We start from the raw sequence: 9358 nt of genomic DNA, 5'->3' as shown, positions 1-9358 counted from the left end.
CAACACTCCCTTTGATAACAGAAAGATTCTTTATAATACAAAATGGTTACAAATGGAAAAATATGCTCATAAGGACAAATCTACCTTCTCCACATTTCCACAGCTGTGTGTGTGTTAACCTCCGACTACAGTGCCATGGTGCCGTAGCTAGCGAAGAGTGGAGCGGTTCGAGTCAGAACCAGACTCTTGAGGACTGACATCCACTGGCAGGAGAGGCGAGTGATGGAAGAGAACGACATGACAATCAGTCAGCGAGCTACCATCCATCACCTTCAACCATCCTTACCATCTGTACACCGACAGCAATCACAGGAGATGTCAGACACATTTCGATACCTCTCGAGTCCCCCGGGCGACATGCATAGGCTGCATGAATTCGAGGACATCTTTCCCACTGAAAACATGAAGTGTTAGCACAGTTTGTCGGCCCCCGTGCAAGCTGCTGAAAATGATAAACTACATGTGGGGAATTTAGAAATAATCTCCTCAAACACTTCCATCCAAACACTCACTCACGTGACATTCTGGTCCTGAAAGCTAATCCGTTACCATGGAGACAAATATTCATCTCTGTGGTCAATCACAACACCCTGCGTGTCGCAATGATGGTGGTGGTGATGATGATGATGATGGTGAGGGGGATGATGACGATGATGATGCACTGTGTAAAACAACTACAGTAGCTTTACTCTAGTGTTCCCATGCTCAGAGTTCTCTTGCTGAGTGCGTCTTCTAAAGCACTCACTTCAGACAGCTAGTACGAGCATCTTCGACAAGCACCCCTGCTCTCCCGTGATTGCTAAGCGAAAGCGAACTCCTCAAATTTCTTGAGCCATTTCACCCCCTTGGGGATCAATAGAGTACGTATCCACCCACCTAAACCACCTACCTTCATCCTTCTGTGGTGACAAGCGCATTCTAGTATGTTCACTCCCAAGTTCCAGTTTCTGTTATTCCCTGCCACTCATCATCTTGCATGACAAAGACATTGTGCTATAATTATGATGCATTATGTATTGGCCTATATCTCTAAGGCTATGTTCAGACTGGCAGCCCAAATTTGATGTTTGGCATACATCCAGTCTGGAATCAGATTGCTTTTTTTCGAGTCTGAACAACAAAACGCCACATGGAAACAGATTTCTAAAGGCATGTGTCAGTCTGGACTCTCTAGCCACTCAAATCTGATATCAAACGGCCCTTTTCGTCACTCGCAACACATAACGATGGCGTCGGGTCCGGAGTGCGAGAACGAGAACCATGCCTCTCGCTGCACCATGACACCCGCCATCAATGCTGGAACATTGTTGTACATAGCCACTTCTGTCGCCGGCGCAACAGCACAGCTCTGCGCGGCGAGTAGAGAGTGACGCAGCGTGAAGGGGGAGATGACAGATCTCCATACTTCCATTGCTGTTTTGTTGTCATTCGCTGCAGTGTTTCATAAACAACAAACATGGCGACTTCGAAGGGACACAAAACACACATGTAAAATGGGCATATGTAGGCCTAGTCAGACCTACGGTATGCCGTTACCAATGTCCGAATAGCCTATATACAAATCTGATCACTTGCACCCTGGCTTCCACCTGCATGACCTGCTGCCCTCCGGCAGGCGCTACAGGTGCATCAGGGCCAAAACCAACAGACTGAAAGACAGTTTCTTCCCCACAGCCGTGATCACCCTGAATGCCAACTTGCACTAATCCCCCCCCCCCCAACACACACACACACACACACACTGTGCAATAAGTAACAACTGTGCAATATTTCATCCAGTGCAATATTCTATATTTTATATTTTTATTCCGGTGCAATATTTTTTATTTATATTCTTATTGTGTGATATTATATTCTTATTGTGTGATATTGTCTGTATATTGTGATATTGTATGTTGTCCAGCGCACTCAAGTTGAGGCTATTTTAATTTTAATTTTGTTGTACCTTGGCACAATGACAATATAGACATTCTATTCTGTTCTATTCTATAAATAAGGGTGCACATGGTCAGTGTCAAAACTCGTATTTACCTGCAGTGAAACAAAGCCTTATTGTTTTCTGTGTGTGGGTGTGTGTGTGTTTGTCATCTAAAGCACTGACTGTTCTGTTCTAATGTCAGGAGTGGTAGGATGTGGGCAGTTTGCTAGACCCCAACCTTTGTGAGCGTGACACACCTGACTCATGAGAATGAGATGTTTCCAAAAATAAAAAAGTAGGCAGAGAGACAAAGAGAACAAGAGAGACAGAGAGAGAGAGAGAGAGAGAGAGAGATGGAGAATCTTCCAAACAGATTCGAACAGAAGGAGAAAGTGGATGGAAGCCTCTCCAAAGCCCCTGGCTTCATCACAACACAGACAGAATTAGCAAGGAGCAAAACGCACGTCTCAACACAATTCCTCAACACAACAGCAGAATGCAGGGCTAACACTGTAGTACTGGATCGCCTCTGTCACAATGTAGCACTAAAAACAACTCAGCCATATTACTGTAAATAGCTGTACAATCTCCTATTTAATAGGCTATCAGAAATGTTTCAGGGAGATGATATAGTTTTATGGTGCCAGGACTGCAAGCCAAGATAACTGCAAACGTCTAAAAAAAAAAAAAGTTTTGGGGGTGTACTTTTTTAAAGACAAATCCCTGATCCTACATAGTGTGAAGGCTACTGCATGTAAGCTTCTTCCCTTTTAACATTGATCAACTGTATCCATTCTCCCCCGCTGGGAGCAGATTGAAGGGAGTTTAGCCTACATGTGTTCAAGACACACAATAACACATATTTCAACGTGTCAGTTTGCCCAGTTTGGAGAGCTATGTGAAAACACTGCTGAGTCTTCACCTTGGCAGTCAGTAAAGAACTAGGCTACATACAGTACAGCGCTGCTCACTCCATTCCGAGGCTAAGCCTTTAAATATTTCACACAGTTAGGGAAATGTTAGAGGTACAGTTGCTAATCTTTCACCGCCAGATTGGATCGAATTTCAGTACAGTAGTGTTTGGGGGACGGTTGTGTGTCTTCAGAGATCTCGATTACCCTTTCATGTGACCTACATATTCCTTTTCATATCTGCTGACTGGGCGCTCTCGCATCTCTTTACATCTCACCCTGTCTGTGTTTTACAGTGAACGGATGCTCCTGATGCCATGAGATCATAATCTGTCTGCTACTGTCTACTCAGAGAGAGCACTCGCTGGACTCCAGGGCACTAATTATATTCAAGAAGACAAAACACGCATAATCCCATCAAATCTGCACCACGCTCTGTGAGGTAGATGATGATGATGATGACGAAGAGGAGAAGGTACGGCGATGGCGACGATGATTCTGTGTCAAATCCACTGGTGTCCGACCGTCAGGACCGGGGGGATTTAGACATCCCGGCGGCACGTATCATGGGTCCCTTTAATCTAGCATGAAAGACACTTGTAATCCTTGCCAGGGATTATACCAAGCCTCCACCCTCCACCCAATCTCACTTTAGCACATGTCGGAGGCGTGGGCGCACTCCACCAATCAGGTCTGGTCCATCCCTCCATCCATCCCTCCTCCACCCCCACCTCCATCTCAGCATCTGTGTGACTGCAACCCCATCCAAAGACCTCTCATTCACCCATTCACACACCAATGGCGGCAGCTGCCATGCAAGGTTCTAGCCTGCTCACTGCGAGCAATTCGGGGTTCAGTGTCTTGCCCAAGGACACTTTGACATGTCATCAGGAGGAGCTGGGATTCGAATCGCCGGCTTTACGATCATTGGACGACCCGCTCTACTTCCTGTGCTATACAGCCGCCCCATGTTGGAATGATCCCCCGACACACTGGCTCTGGGATTAAGAGGTACTGTAAATAGAGCTAAATAAATAAATAGAGTTTTACAGGCCTCTAGCGGACTCTCTTCTGTGTATAGGTTCAGCCAAGAAGTGGCTGCTCTGTTGTACAAACTACAAACCTAGAAATTCTCAAACCGGGCTTTGGATAACATACTGTAGCAGATACCGCACCTGAACTAAACGTTAGTTCAAACATCCTCCATACAGTGGCTGAAATATACAAAAGAGTGTCCATAGTACAGCCCAACACTCCACTGTCCTTTCTCACAATCCAACCGATGAGAGACGAGGACACAATCAACCACAGACTGTAGCCCTTTTGAATACTTGGAGTACACACCCAACACCACGTTAATGCACACAGTTAGAGATAGTAAATAAAACCCAACACCACGTTAATGCACACAGTTAGAGATAGTAAATAAAACCCAACACCATGTTAATGCACACAGTTAGATATAGTAAATAAAACCCAACACCACGTTAATGCACACAGTTAGGGATAGAAAATAAAACCCAACACCACGTTAATGCACACAGTTAGAGATAGTAAATAAAACCCAACACCACGTTAATGCACACAGTTAGGGATAGAAAATAAAACCTAACACCACGTTAATGCACACAGTTAGGGATAGAAAATAAAACCCAACACCACGTTAATGCGCACAGTTAAAACCCAACACCACGTTAATGCGCACAGTTAGAGATAGTAAATAAAACCCAACACCATGTTAATGCGCACAGTTAGAAATAGTAAATAAAACTCAGGGAAATAAATAGGAAACATCTCCAGTCAGTGGTGTTTAGCACCTCCAGCATCCCAGACATGTCCTCCTTCTACTCCTCCTTCTCCTCCTGCTCCTTCTCCTCCTCCTCCTTCTCCTCCTGCTCCTTCTCCTCCTCCTCCTTCTCCTCCTGTTCCTTCTCCTCCTCCTCCTTCTCCTTCTGGTCCTTCTCCGCCACCCTCTCCTCCTCCTCCTCCTCCTCCTCTTTCGAAGGTGTGACGTGACATGTGGGGATTCTGCCATGCCTAAATCCCACAAAGCCACTGTAAATATATATTCTCTTAAATCCCACATTACAGGAAAAAATAATGCTTTTAAAGAACATCTGAAGCTCCATCTGCAGTTTAATCAGTTAATATATAAAGCAGAGACAGTCTTTTGTAAGCCAACAGCGTGAAAGGATTGTGGGGGAAAAGTATTTGGCTGTGACAGGCAGGAATCTCCACAAACAAATGCTGTTAGACGTCTGGTACTAGATAACTGGTATTCAAAGAGCCCTGGCTCTCCATAATAGCTATCAGCCTGTCAGGCGATAAATACAGCCAAATTTCTCCAAGGCTGCCCTCCAGGGAACGGGAAACCTCACCATCTGATATTTTACCAGGCTTTGAGTCTGCCATCGCAATCCACCCTCCCCCAATCATCTAGCATATATCATTAGACTGCACAGTATGCTTCATACATATTCATAACACGCATCTTTTTTTGATGTTTGGGTGATATTACTATGAGATACAACAGCTGGACGCACGCTTTAATACCCTAATAGCTTTAACAATGACATTTACGTGTGCTCATGAGAAACCATGCTTTATGAGTTGACATACACTAAATCATCTGGCTGAGAGGAAACCCAGCCAGAACTGTTTGCCCACAGTGTCCATAATACACACACTCTCTCTCTCTCTCTCTCTCTCTCTCTCACACACACACACACACACACACACACACACACACACACACACACACACACACACACACACACACACACACACATGATAAACACAGTTTACCTCCCACTGTAGTTAAGTGAAATGATCTCCACATTATCATTGGCTTCACAGTATTGATCGGTACGTTCTCACAGCGGGGGGTTCGTCTGGCGAATGGAAAAGAAGCTGCCGGCATGCAGCTCACCAGCCTAGCAGAACTCACCAGGCCCCTACTCCGGGCATGTCGATAGCCATTAGCCGCGGACGTGAAATCTTACAAAGGTCGCTGATCGAGTCTGGGACCTTGTGGCCTCTCTCTGACTGTACAGCATGTCACTAACAGCCCTATAATAGAGTATAGCCCACTGATCTACACCAGTGTTCTGCGACCACCCCGGTCTGTGGACCAGGCTTTATTGTTCATGTTGCGGATCAGTCTCTAAGGTGGTTAGCTGTCTGTTACACTGTTTTTTTGTGTTGCTTTGTATGTGCTGTACCCAAAATGGAAAGACATCAGTCGAAGGTAAAACCATCTGCTCTCTTTGTTATGCATCAGAGCGTACACAATACACAATCACAACAAAAAATGGTTTGTCCCAAATCAATGTCTAATCCCTAATGGTTGCTGGAGGAGATCTGAGGGGATCGGACAGGTGTAAGTAATTTGTTAATTGGCTGGCTGGAATTACAGCCATTTTGCTTACACTTATCCAATCCATTCAGATCTCAAGTGCACCGAGGGGCTAAGGCTTAGAGGTTGACTTGGAACAGGGCACAGATGACCAGTCAGTCACACAGGATCGCATGCTACCATGCAGAGGCATACTATTTCCCCCTGTGTTATTCCTATGTGCTTCTTATTCAAGGCTGGAACATCCACACTTATCTCTATTCCGCTAAAGTCTGTTTTACATTTCTGAGTGCTTCTCTGTGAAGACCCTTACTGTGCTTTAATCTAAAACTGGCATGCATTATATATGAATAAAAAGACTACAGTGTACGGGAGGCTCTGTGGAGCCGAGTTATTTTCTCCCGAAAACGCCAGTTTGGCTCTCTCAACAGATGGCCTTGACTCTGAGTCACGTCATCAGCAGCACCGGAGGGGGTGAAGGAGACCAGCTTCACATGTCCCAATGCTAAAAACACAGGATGGGCTCAGAACCAATGACATACACATTAACAGTGGGTCGGGATCACTGATGTCCTGTACATGTAATGGGAAACCATGGAACATGGCCTCAAATGAAAGGTTAAAAAGTACAGAATCACCAAGAAAGACTTCAAACTAAATGAAAACTTTTCTCCCCCTATGGTCTAAACACATCACCGGCATTGCTGGTACATCCCCGGAGCAGTTATACAAAATTACATCCCATTTGACAACAGCAATGCTGCATATAATTGGATATTGTTGGGAGGGGGAGGGGTGTTGAGTGCAACAACCAACCAGAGCCAAAACCATTCAGTACACTGTTGCAGATGAAACAGAAATCCAGGCACAGTTAGCTGAGGATATGAACTAATAGGAGTGGACAGGGAGGAGGTCAGAGAACTGACTTGAGGACACCGGGGATGAAGGATTGGAGGGTTGGTTGGTCAGTCTCATCAACTGACAGTGTTGAAGATGAAGGCATTTTTAACTATGTGCCTCCGGACCTCCAGATGGATGACTGTCACATTTACAGTCCAATCACACAATTGGATAAGCAACCCACAGAAACAGCAGTTTGGACTTGACTGAGGTCAGCGCTGGTTCATTTTCGCGGTCACACACAGTAGCCTACTGTAAGTAGCATGACGTTACACTAAACATTAAACAAAATAAAACCTGTTGTAAAGCAGACAGTGTTGGAAACTGGGCTGGTGCCATATTTAGGTGAGAATCTATGCCTGCTGTATATCTGACAGCTTCCAATAAAACACAACATGATCTGAAAATATCTATGCAGATTTATAATAGATGATGAAAAAACAGAATATATGAGCTGAAACTTGAGTGAGTTGTACCTTTTGTGTGGAAGACCTAGGTTTAACCCTGGCATGGTCACATAACATGTGCTATTTAACCCTAGTATTTTCTAACATTGCAATGCCCCTAGATTTTCAAATCAGCCAAACAAAATAGTCAATTTATACGGGTTGTTTAAGAGCAGCTATCTTTGATCCTGGCATGTTACAGTATTTTATATTTTTCGGCAACTGGGCTAAGGTTATATTTAAATTTAATTATTATCAAAGAAAAAGAGAAATTGGCGCACTGAAATGTTCTGCAAAAGCAAAAATATAAGGACAATGGAATGCTTTTATCACAAATATACACAGTAATCCATCATTAAGCATGAGTAGGCCTGAAGTGTATATCTGTGGATCATTTTCATCAAGTTCTATGGCTTCCAAATACCTATCACCTCTGTCACCATACATTTACAGTACCAGGATATTGGACATTGATCTTATCTGATGTCAAATTAAATTGTTGGTCTGGTACAAAATCATATCTGTCAGTGAGGGGAAAAAAACAGTTTTGCAAAATGTAAAATTTTATTTTCAAAAATGTAAGCAACAGATTACACAGTAAACTTTCAGCAAATGCAATCCTAACTTAAACTGTACTCACATCCGGGACTTCAAAATGAAAGACTCACATACATAGACACAAACTATCTATAATATACAAAAAAGAATACAGAATAAATATTAAAATGGTCACAAGAGAAAAAAGTAAGTTATTGAAAACAATCAATATAGAGCAAATGTAGGGAAAGTAGAAACAACACGATGTGCCTTACATCTTTTTTTTCCTTTTAACATTTTTTACAAATTGTGCAAGATTTCATACTAAGGCTCTGGTCTTGAAGTGACAGTTGTCTGATTCATACTGTACACACACACACACACACACACACACACACACATTAATCCGCACACAGGCTTACACACACGCACACACGTACACACACACACACACTCCCTGTGCTCTGAGCACTATGTGGGGTGTAGCAAACCATTGCAGAATAAAGATGGCTGCTCTGTCAGTGTATGGCTGTGATGTTCATGAGAGCGGACCAGCTTTTAAAATGAACATGCACTTCACGTAGATGTGACACTCCCGGTGTGTCTAAAGGACATATCAGGAGCATATGAAAACCCAAGAACCAAAAACATGACAATATCAGAACCATTAAGGCAGGAACACCTGGAGTGGCATCGGCAATACTGTAACAATATGTCTGTGTTTAGGTACATGGACATGACACATTTAAGTTCTTCACTGTCTTTTTTTAAGCACAAGGTTGTTCTCAAGAAGCCATGTTTTTTTCTCTTTTTTTTTTTATCCAAACATCATTTCATCGTCTTTTTTTCTTAGTAAAAGGTGATAAGAAAATAACAATGCCAGACACTAGGGACATATGGATCGTAAAACTACAAGAAATAATTTCTAGTTTTAAGTTGCAACTTCAAAACCACACGTCATTGTTCCCCATCGATAAGCCCCACCCCAAAATGAGAAAAGATATCACTTACATTAAAACCATTTTTATCCTCTTGTGATGGTGTATTCCAACAGTTAAGCCACCCGACATGTTTTGCTTTACTTACAGCGATTGTGAAGTCTGTTGCAAATTAAAGCATTCATTGTTTAGTTTGGAGAGAAAAAAAATCAAGTTGTCCTTGCAATGCAACTGTTGATCCAAAAAGCCTGTTTACATCTTCTTTTTAGTGCAAGTCTTTAAATGTAAAACAATTCCAGTGATTCCTTAAGAGGTAATCATTTCTTTGTTTTGTGATTTTCTTTTTTTCATGT

Source organism: Borostomias antarcticus (assembly GCF_949987555.1).
Source record: "Borostomias antarcticus genome assembly, chromosome: 13".
Taxonomy (NCBI): domain Eukaryota; kingdom Metazoa; phylum Chordata; class Actinopteri; order Stomiiformes; family Stomiidae; genus Borostomias; species Borostomias antarcticus.
Note: the sequence above shows the minus strand (reverse complement) of the source record.